We start from the raw sequence: 12,297 nt of genomic DNA, 5'->3' as shown, positions 1-12,297 counted from the left end.
GGTGAGTAGGGAGGGTGTTCCAATACAGTTATTTGTTTCCTGGCTAAAAACTCCCTCACAGACAGTGCCGTGTGAGCTGGTGCATTGTCCTGACGCAAGAGCCATGAATTGTTGGTGAAAAGTAAACTTCAGGTCGTTTTCGTCTAATTTTTTCATGCAGCCTTTTCAGCACTTCCAGATAGGAAACTTGGTTAACTGTTTGTCCAGTTGGTACAAATTCATAACAACTAATCCCTCTGGTATCAAAAAATGTTAGTAACATTGTTGCAATAAGTTCCCAAACTTATTGTCTGACGTGGTACCTCCTGAGGGCTGCGTCTTCCTCCTCAAGATCACAGTGGAGGGCCACAGCAGGCATATCTCTGTCTGTGGCCTGCCCCTCTCCCTTCTCTATGGCCAGTAGGAACCAAAATGGACACCTGACCCATGCAGGGCCTTGCTTTCCCTGAGAAATCAGAGCAGATCCAACTTTAGTGTCTGTGTCTGCATCTGTCATGGGAATATGGGAACCGTGGGTGGCCTCTTCTCCCTGCCTTATCGACTGAGTATCAGAAAAAGCTGTGGAGGATGAGGAGGAGAGAAACATATGCACAGGGAGAACTTAAGAGATGCTGGACCATTGCTCCAGAGTCCCCACTGTGGGCTTTTCCTGAGGCCAGCTCCCCCCTGCCCTGTGGGCCAGGAGCCGCCCATGCACATGCACCCTTTTAAGAAAAAGTGAATCTGGCTTGCGTTGATTTCTTTACTCAGAAGTAAAAGATTCTTAGTTAATAAGTGAAGTGCTTGGCACAGGGCCTGGCATAGTAAGTAAGGGAGCAGTGATTGTGCTTTTGAGGCCAAACGGGGCCCTGGAGGCAGCCCCAGCCAGGCTCCCCTCTCACAGAGATGGCCCATATCCAAGGACTAGTGTGCGGGCCGGGGATTCTGGGCCTCCCTACTCATCTGCTGTGCCCCCACCTCTACCCGCACTGGACTGTCCCAAGCTCGCTCATTCGTGACAAAGCTGCTCTTACGACACAGCGGGCTGTCAGAGTGTAAACTTTGCCCCTTCTGCTGCCTGCTTGGAACCAGGTGGGTGGTTTTACAGTTCAGTTGGCCTTGGCTTAGGTGCGCCTGGCTCTGCTCCCGTTCTCCAGGTCCTGCCTGGTTCCCCCTCAAGATTGCCAGCCATGCCTGTAGGCCCAGCCCTTGGATGGACCCTGCTCTTTCTTGCCACACCTATGCTGGTTGCTTTCTAGATCCCCCGAGTTCCTGGGGAACCAAATCCTTTTAAGCCTGGGACCCAGGCTGATTTGTCCAAGGCAGGATCACTGCAGGAACTCCTCTTGGTCTCTGTCACAGCCAACCCCTGACCTGTTCTCACTTTCCTTTTGGAATTATAGCTGGATTTAACCCTTTCAGGGCCAAACTGCTCACCATCCCCTACCACTCTGTTTCGACTTTTAAGGAATCAACATCCCCATTAGCTTTTCTTTCTTCTAAATTCTTAGCTGTGTGGTTTTCAAACTTTGTTTTGAATCACAAAACACTGTTCAGGCATCTTGAAGCCCCATCTGTAAAGGAGTGGAAGTGCAGCCAAAGACGCTTAGCTTTGACTAAGGGCTCCCCAGAAGTCCGAGGCTCCAGGCAGCACAATTGAAAATCTTTGCCAAATTCAGGGAAACTTCTGCTATGTCCACAAACTACCTGTACTGCCATTTACCAAATACTTTTCTTTAAATTGATTCACTTTTAAATTTACGTAAAAAGGAAATTGTTATCATTACCTAATACCATACCTATATATTAATATTATGATGTACATTAGTGGTATTGGTGCACTGAAAAGACTCTTGTAGCGATTACTTTTTTAAAGAAGTGATTACTGGGGTGGCAGTTAGCTCAGTTGGTTAGAGCGGGAGCTCTTAACAACAGGGTTGCCGGTTGGAATCCCACATAGGCCAGTGAGCTGCGCCCTCCGCAACTAGATTGAAGACAATGAGCTGCCAGCGGGGTGGCCAGATGGCTCAGTTGGTTAGAGCAGGAGCTCTAAACAACAAGGTTGCGGGTTCAATTCCTGCTTGGGATGGTGGGCTGTGCCCCCTGCAACTAGATTGAAAATGGTGACTGGACTTGGAGCTGAGCTGTGCCCTCCACAACTAGATTGAAGGACAATGACTTGACTTGGAGCTGATGTGTCCTGGAAAAAACACACTGTTCCCCAATATTCCCCAATAAAAAATTTAAAAAAAAGTAATTATTGTGATAGGCTGGTAATAGCCCCCAAAATTATCAGGTCCTAATCCCTGGAACCTGGAAATGTTACCTTATGTGGAAAAAGGGTCTTTACAGATGTGAATAAGGTAGAGATTTTGAGATGAGGAGATTTTCCTGGATTATCTGGATGGATGGGTGCTAAATGCAGGCACAGGTACCCTTATGAGAAGGAGGCAGGAGTTTAGATAGATACACAGAGAAGGCCATGGTAAGACAGCAGAGATTTGATGGTGCCAACCTTGAAGGTTGGAGTGATGTACCCACAGACCCCCCAAGACCACCAGAAACCAGCTGGAAGGAACAGATTCTCCCTTAGAGTCTCTGGAGGGTGCAAGACACCTTGATTTTGGCCTAGTGCTACTAATTTTTTACTTCTGGCCTTCAAAACTCTGAAATAATAAATTTCTGTTTGTTTAAGCCACCCAGTTTGTGGGAATTTGTTATAGCAGCCACAAGAAACTATAATATGATTACTACTATTCAATCTTATGAAATTAATACATTTAAAACCTAGCTTTCCTTAAACCTTCAAATTCAAATTACAAATTTGATTGTTCTATTTATAAAGCTGGTAAAATAAGAACTATTATCTTTAACTTTTCTTTGATAACTCAAGTTGGATACATTGGACTCCCTTAAATTTCATACCCATTTGCAACTTAAGTTCTCTCAAACTTTTTTTGTTCTTTTTAAATAATTTTATTGGGGAACAGTGTTTTTCCAGGACCCATCAGCTCCAAGTCAAGTCGTTTCTAATCTAGTTGTGGAGGGCACGGCTCACTGGCCCATGTAGGAATCGAACCAGTGATCTTGGTGTTATGAGCACTGCGCTCTAACCAATTGAGCCAACCAGCCGCCGCCCCCCTTTCAAACTTTTAAGTGTATTTGTCTATGCAATACATTTAATTTTCTTAAATACCACAGATGCTTGGCCTAAATGTAAACTTCCCAACATACTTCCTGGTAAATCTTAAATGTATAAATACAGTAAAACTATTCTACTACCATTAACAAACTTTAAAAAATGATACATTTTAGCTAACAACCATAACCTTAACATCAATTTTTAAAAATGTTTTATTTTGAAGTTATTTTAGATTAGTAATAAAAGTTGCAATGTGAATGAATCTTGAAAACATTATGCTAAGTGAAAGAAACCAGCCACAAGAGCCATATATTTGCCTGATTCCATTTGTAGGAAATATCTTAAATAGGCAAATCCAGAGTCTTAAAGATTAGAGGTCAAAAAATAATAATAATAATAAGGATTAGCGATCACCAGGGTCTGGGGGAAGAAGGGAATGGGGAGTGACAGTTAATAAGTACAGGGTGTCTCTTTTTGGGATGATCAAAATGTTTCAGAATTACATAGTGCTAATAGTTGCACAACCCTATGGATATACTAAAAGCTACAGAATTGTACACTAAAAGGGTGAGTTTTATGGTATATGAATTATTTCTCAACGTTAAAAAAACCATTTACATAGAAAAAACAGTAGCGAATTTACTGTACTCTTCACCTAGCTCCCCTAATGTTAATTTATAAAGTGCAGTGCAGTTATCAAAACCAGTTAATTAAAAATAAATAAATAAAATAGTAAAAATAGAAAAGAAATAAAAATAAGAAAGGAACACAAGCAAAAATGCAAAAGAAACAAAAAAAGAACAAAAAGGAGAAAAAAACACACAAACCAGTTAATAAACATTGAGACAACACTAGTAACTGAACTGCAGACCTTCTTCGAATTTTGCCAGCTTTCCCACTAATGGTCTTTCTGTTGTAGGATCCAATCATGCATGGCACATAGCTTCTAGCTGTCATGTCTCCCTAGTCTCCTCCAATCTGATAGGTCCTTAGGCTTTCTTGTCTTTGCTCCCTTGTCTTGACAATTCTGATGAGTACTGATCAGGTATTTTGTAGAATGTCTTTCAATTGATTTGACTGCGTATTCTTGTGATCAGATTGAGTTTATGTATTTTGGGCTTGAATACCACAGAAGTGAAGCTGTGCTTTTCTCAGTATCTTATGTTGATGTCTTATTACTTTTTTAAAATTAAAGTTTATTGGGGTGACAATTGTTAGTAAAGTTATATAGATTTCAGGTGTACAATTCTGTATTACATCATCTATAAATCCCATTGTGTGTTCACCACCCAGAGTCAGTTCTCCTTCCATTACCATATATTTGATCCCCTTTACCCTCATCTGCCACCCCTTGCCCCCTTGATGTCTTATTGCTGGTGTGATTTACTGAGATCACTTGGTTAAGGTGGTTGTCTTCTGAGTTTCTCCACTATAACCTTGGAATTGTTCCCTTTGTAGACTTTAGCATCTAAAATCAATTTCTTTTTTTTTATTGTGGCAAAATATACATAACATAAAATTTACTACTTTAACCATTTTTAACTGTACATTCTATGGCATAAAGAACTGTGCAACCAACACCACCATCCATCTCCAGAACTTTTTCATTTTCCCAAACTGAAACTCTGTTCCTATTAAACACTAACTCCCTATTTTCTTCCTTTTCCCAAGCCCCTGGCAACCACCATTCTACTATCTGTCTCTATGAAGTAGACAGCTCTAGGTATCTCATATAAGTAGAATCAAACAATATTTGTGCTTCTGTAATTGGCTTATAACATTGATTTCTTAATTATGCTTTTTAAATTAGAAAACCAAGACTGATCTGTCAGATTTTCTATGTCAACATTTCTTTAACACTACACGTAGTTTACTAAATATATTCAGATTTCCCCAAATATACAAAAATCTACTTGTGAACTTAAAAGTATTACACTTGTGAGTTTCATGTACTTCATCATGTTTATTTTTAGTTCTAAATCTTCCCAGTGTTACCCACTAAGAGAGATTACTCACTAAAGGAACACTTTCCTTTTTTTCAGCTGAAAAGGATTTGGGGTTCTATAGTTCCCAGGGCTGGGGCAGCTTATCTCAGGCTGCATGTTTAAGGGCAATATTTCCTATGCGGGTCTAAGTGTACTTGCTGGGTCTTTGCTCTGCTATCATTGCTGTGATAACAGGGAACTCCAAGGCCAAATCCTACAGATGGCATTGGTTTTACAAGCCATGAGCCTGAAATTCAAATCAAGCCTGTACGGTATGTTTTCATAATCTCTTAATTTTATCACCTGACTTGGATAATAAAAATTGGGTGATCCCCCCCTTGTCGTTTTCATCATTGTTTGATTAAATTAAACCCAAGTAATCTATTAGAAGTTGGCTTTTCTTTTTCTTTCCTCTTTTTCGGGCCATAATCCTAAAGACATTCTAACAACAGGTCTTTTTCTGGCTCTGAAAATCCATGAAGGAACAGCTTTACGTAATAGATAAATTCCTTGTTAGAGACATTAACGCCACATTTATGTTCTTTGTGAGGGCATGTTTAATAATCACTCTTCCTTATGCATATATCCAGCATTAACTATTATTTTACCATTTATTCACTCATTCATTCGTTCAGTATTAAGGAAGAAACTATGACCTTCTTAGGAAGCTTTCTGCTGCTTCTTAGCCATCACGAGAAGATGGAATCTGTGTAAATAAGAACTCCCCACATTGTTCTGATCACTTTGTTCCTGTGATCCTAAGGTTAGCAGAATATAAATGTTCTCCAATTTTGTCTCATTTGATAATGTGCTTAGAGCACTTTAAAATAAAAATTAAAAACAAAATTTTCTCAAATACCCATTATATCCTATAGATGTTGTTTTCATTAAGATTGTTCAAAGTGCTTCAAATTTTATTTTTATCTAAGTGATATATGTACACAACTGAAAAAATCAAATAGTACTATGGGACAATCTGTCCCATCTCTTCCGAAACCCACTTCCTAGAGGCAACAGCTTTCAACTCCTTTAGCCATTTCTTCTGGGATTTACCTCCATATTTTTAGACAGCATGCCTATATTGCTATTTCTTCTTACTTGCTTTTTTTAAAGGTTTTATTGGGGAAGGGAAACAGGACTTTATTGGAGAACAGTGTGTACTTCCAGGCCTTTTTTCCAAGTCAAATTGTTGTCCTTTCAATCTTTAGTTGGGGAGGGCGCAGCTCAGCTCCAGGTCCAGTTGCCGTTTTTGAGTTGCAAGGGGCACAGCTCACCATCCATTGAGGGAGTTGAACTGGTACCCTTGTTGTTGAGAGGACACATTCCAACCAACTAAGCCATCTGGGAGCTCAGCGGCAGCTCAGCTCAAGGTGCCGTGTTCAATCTTAGTTGCAGGGAGCGGAGTCCACCATCCCTTGTGGAACTCGAAGAGTTGAACCGGCAACCTTGTGGTTGAGAGCCCACTGGCCCATGTGGGAATCCAACTGGCAGCCTTCGGAGTTAGGAGCATGGAGCTCTAACCACCTGAGCCACCAGGCCGGCCCTCTTACTTGCAATCTTGATATTGTCTGTTGAATTCTGGATGAATATTAGGATGAATTGTGCAAGTAGCAGGTGTTCTGACTAATAGTAGCCAAAGCAATTAAAACATTTATTACCTCATTAGATAAGCAGTCTAGAGGTTTGAGGATTCAGAGCAGGTCCAGTGGCTTGATGATGTCAGAATACTGTGTCACCCTGAACTGAGCCTTGCTCTGAGCACCCCTTCTCCCCTTTGGCTGCAGGGTGGCTACCACAGCTCTAATCCTCTCCTCCTCACATGCTCTCATGACTTGACAGGGTGGAGAGCAAGAAGGAAGGGGGTTGAGAAGTGAAAAGCTCTTGAGCTTCATCAGGGAGGAATATCTATGGAACAGAATGTAAATCCATGCTATGAAATGCCTTAGTTTGCGTTAAGAAAACCTAATTAGCGACTGAATTAGTTTCTTGTGGCTGCTGTATCAAATTACCACAAACTGGCTGGCTTAAAACAGCAGAACTTTCTTCTCTCATAGTTCTGGAGACTGGAAGACCCAAATTAGTGTCACTGAGCTGAAATCGAAGTGTCAGCAGGGCCATGTGGTATCCAGAGGCTCTAAGGAAAAATCCATTCCTACCTCTTCCAGTTTCTGATGGCTGCCGGCATTATCTGGCTTGTGGCCACATCATTGCAATTTTCAAAGCCAACACCTTTAAATCTCTCTCCGCTCTGTCTTCCCATCACTTTCTCTTCTGTTTATCTGTGCTGAATCTCCCTCTGCCTCCCTCTCCTGAGGATACGCATGCTTGCTTTTGGGGCCTATTCAAATAATTCAGGTTAATCTCATTTTAAGATCCTTAATCACATCTGCAAAGACCCTTTTTCCAAATAAGGCAACATTCCAGGTCCCAGGGATGAGGACCTGATTTTTTTGGCCTATTATAGTGACCTAGTAAACCAAAGAAGTTTTGGTTCTGTCAACGAAAAACATCCACCCTAAGAGAAAACTTATAAGAGTTTATTTGAACCAAACCGACAACAATTGCTGGGAAGCAAAACGTTAACAGATTGAGAAAATGCTCTGCGAAATGGTGCTTTGTAGCTTATTTTATACATCTTAGGTTGGTGCAAAAGTAATTGCGGTTTAAAAGGTTAAAAATAAATGCAAAAACCACAATTACTTTTGCACAAACACAATAGAATCGAAAGAGGAGGGTTACATTATATCTATTGGTGGTAGATTAAGGGGGTGGGAAAAAGCAAAGCGGGGAAATCTTTGGGAGTGGATAAAAGTAAATTGGAGAGACAGGTACTTCCTTCACTTAGGTGGGTACAGGATAGTTAATAGTTCACATTGAGATGTTAATCAAGGGGCAAGAATAATAATGAGGGATTCTGTAGTTTCCTGCTCTGGTCGGGAGAAAGGGATTACTGACATTCCAAGGATGTCATTTTAGGTGCAAAAAGACAATAGACAGCCTCACTTAAAGGCACAGATTAACTTTATGAAGGAAGCTTTTTCCTAAAGATGTGACTTCCCGCCATGGCCTACTTAGTTATGAATTTTTTTTTTTTTTAATGCTCATGCCATCGTATGTAGTTATTTTCAGTTTCCTGAGCTTGTCCGGTTTAATATGTGGACCCTTTTCAGTCCACAGTTTGTTAATATAATTAGAAGGCAAAGGTCTTATAAGTAAATTTGACTGAGCTCTGTTCTCTAGTTACAGGACAATTTCTAATGTTTCCTTCCATTCGTTGTAAAGAGATAAGTACTTTTCCTATCAGATTGCTTTATTACAGGAATTGGTTTTTACCCAAAGTTAACTCACAGTTACCCAAAGTTAAATTTACTCTACGCTTATAAAATTTTGTTTAGATCGGTGGTTCTCAGTGGGGGGACTTATGGGAGTTTGTGAGGGAGACTTTCCTGGTTGTGACAAAACTGGGTAGGGAGGTGTTTCTGGCATTTATTGGGAGAAAGCTAGGGTTCCTTGCCAACCTGCAATGTGCGTGATAGTCTGTCACAATGAAGAATTGTCCTATTTTCTGCATAACTTTCAAATGTCCCACTAGATATCCCTGGCTGTGAAAAACATATTTACGATTAGAACCTAATTTGGTTTATTTATTAATTATTTAACTTATAAACGACAAAGCATTTCTGGTGCAGTTTTAATAGATACTGAATTTTCCTGTTCTTTGTTTGGTTTGGAATTATTGTGGGAATGGCACTAGTGCCATTTGAGTTGCCAGTGGAATGCTTCTGTGACAGTCTGCATTCGTAGCTGACCAGAAGACATAGCTCATTATAGATATTTCATATTATATGTATTATTTTGTTAGAAATGTGTTTCCATTTGGTTCATCTTTTTATTCCATTAAGGCCATTTGAGTAGCCATGATGGGCTAGTTACACATGTCTCTGGGCTACCACATGGAGAAAGATGGAGCATCAGGGAAAGTCTAAGACTATTACCAGAGAAATGGATCCAATTGTGGGTATGAGGTATGGTGAAAACCGAGAGCAATGATTTTTAGTTTTATCTTTTAACACACACAAGACATTATCATTGTAATTGAACATTGTTTCAGAAACCAGAAGAATGCCTGGCAGATAGTAGTTGCTTCATAAAATTCTAGTTGGGATACTATAGCTTCTTTGAATTTGACTAATAGAATTCTGTAGCAAACTTTTCTAATAGCTTCATTTATTGAGCTTTTTATTATAGGGCGCTAAACACTTTATTGTACCTTGTTTAATGCTCATAATGACCTGTGGTTCATAGGTATTTACCAAGAGAAATTAAAACTTTTGTTTGCACAAATACCTGTTTGCAAGCTTTGGTCATAACTGCCAAACATTGGAAACAATCAGATGTCCTTTAACTGGGTAATGGAAAAACAAACTGTGTTCCATTCATACAATGTAAATCATTGATAAAAAGGAACTAACTATTGATCCAGGCAAGGTCATTGATGATATCTGATGTATTTTGTTAAGTGAAAGAAGCTAGACTCAAAAATCTATATACTGTATGACTCTATATGACATTTTGGAAAAGACAAAACTATAGTGAAAGAAAACAGATCAATGTTTGCAGGGATGGGGGGTGGAGCAGGGAGAGGTTGACTGCAAAGGAACAGCATAAGAAACTTTTCAGGCTGATGGAACTGTCTATCTCGATTGTAGTGGTTGTTATGTGACTGTATGCATTTGTCAAAACTGAAAGAACTATACACAAAAAAATAGATTGTCATTATATGTATATTACCCCTTAAAAAATAAAGAAAACCTAGCAATTTCACTTCTGAGTATACACCCAAAAGAAGTGAAAGCAGGGACTCAAATAGATACTTGAACACCCATATTCATAGCAGCATTATTCACAATAACTGAAAGGTGGAAGCAACCCAAATGTCCATTGTCAGACGAATGGATAAACAAAATGTTGTATACTCCTTTCCCTTCTCCAGTTCTGAATGGGTCTCTCATTTGTAAAGCGATTGGGCCAGGCTGGCCTGGCCTGGCTCATCTCAGAATCGCAGCTTTGAACTATTCGTTGATGGATATTTCTGAGCTTCATCTTCCTGCCCACCCTCATTCCCACTTGGCTCTGAATAACATGGGGTTATTTTAAAAAATCAGATGCATTCTCAGTGTCGAAGTTCTGCTTTTCCAAAGGATGTCTCTCCAGGATCCAATGGCCATTATCAAGGCTAAATCTACATTAGCCAATATAGCAGCCACATGTGGTTACTTAACATGTGAAACGTGGCTAGTCCAAGTTGAGATGTGCTGTAAGTGTTCAATACACAATGAGTTCCAAAGACTTAGAACAACGAAAAGAATGTAAAATGTCTTATTAATTTTTTCATTGATTACATGATGTTTAGATATATTGAGTTAAATATTAAAATTAATTTTACCTTTTTATTTTTTAAAGTGGACAGCAAAAAAATTAAAGCACATATAGGTTTCACATTATATTTCTGTTGCACAGTGTTCTGACTGTAAACCTTACTAGAATTATGGGAACAAATGTGGTACTGCCACCATGATACCTATTAAATGGCTATGCTTACTGGATGGCTAATGGACTGCAGATACCCTTTTGATTTGTGAAGATATCAGACTAGTATCAAAGTGGTGCCCCTCTTTTCCTCCTTAAAATGTACTTTATTTTTAATTATAAAATAGTCAGATGCTCATTGTTAAAAGTCTGATGATATTGGGCTGGTCCGGTGGCTCAGGCGGTTGGAGCTCCATGCTCCTAATGCTGAAGGCTGCCGGTTCGATTCCCACATGGGCCATTGGGCTCTCAACCACAAGGTTGCGGGTTCAACTCCTCAACTCCCGCAAGGGATAGTGGGCTGCGCCCCCTGCAACTAACAAGGGCAACTGGACCTGGAGCTGAGCTGCACCCTCCACAACTAAGATTGAAAGGACAATAACTTGACTTGGAAAAAACCCTGGAAGTACACACTGTTCCCCAATAAAGCCCTGTTCTTCTTCCCCAATAAAATCTTAAAAAAAAAAAGTCTAATGATATGGAAAAGTATAAAAAAGCTAACTCCCCATCTCATCCCTTGAAGTAATTAATGTTATTTCTCTATGCTAAAAAAACATATGCAGATCTATGGAGGGTTTTTCCCCCTATAGCTTAGAAAGATGTACTATTATACACTCACATTGTGGTTTTACCCCTCTTAAATTATGGTTCTCCTTCCATATCAATAAATTCTGAACTATTTTTGATAGCAATATAATGTTCCATCATAAGGCAGTACCTAATTCTCTTATTTATGGACATTTCAGGTTGCTTCCACTGCTTACAAACAATGCTACAATAAATAAATTTATACCAATATCCTTATTGATGAGTTTTCTGTAGGCTAGATTTCCAGTAGGGTTACTATATCAAAAGCTCACCACATTTAAAGTTTCCATATTGACAGAATACTTCCCATGAAGGATGTAGAGTTCATGCTATCATCAGCAATATGTGAGCATACTTTCCTCACACCCTTACCAGCAACAGATATAAATCTTTAAATTGTTTTGCAAATCTGAGGGGTGAAAAAAATATTCTCATTTTCTTAGGAAATTGCATTTCCCTAATTACAATGAAGTTTCTTGTTGATTGCTCATGTGCACTTCTTTTCCTATAAAATTGCCAGTTCACATCCTTGACCAATGAACTCACCCTTTTTTCCATTCAATTTGTAGGAGTGCTTTGTGCAGTACAGATATTAACTCTTTACACTGCCAAATTTATATCCTCAGCCCAGGCATCTGCCCTGAACTGCAGATACATGTCTAATTGCCCATTGGTGGTATCTCCACTTGGATGACCTAGAGGCATCTTAAACTTACCATGTTCAAAACTTAATTTCTGATCTTCCACAGAAAATCTATTTCTTCTGCCATGTTCCCCATCTCAATAAATGGCAGCTCCAGGCTTTTGGTTGCTCGATGTCATCTTTGACTCCTCTTTCTCAACTCACATCCAATCGCAGCTCTACTGTCAAATTACTTCCAAATCTGACCACTTCCCCTGAATTCTCCTGGGCCTCCCTGATCCATGCTGCCATCACCTCTCCGTGTATCTGTGCAGTAGCGGTAATTTTTCCGAGCAAACAACTGTTTTTTTCTCTTTTTTGCCCATTTCAAT

The sequence above is a fragment of the Rhinolophus hipposideros genome (assembly GCF_964194185.1).
Source record: "Rhinolophus hipposideros genome assembly, chromosome: 10".
NCBI classification, from domain to species: domain Eukaryota; kingdom Metazoa; phylum Chordata; class Mammalia; order Chiroptera; family Rhinolophidae; genus Rhinolophus; species Rhinolophus hipposideros.
Note: the sequence above shows the minus strand (reverse complement) of the source record.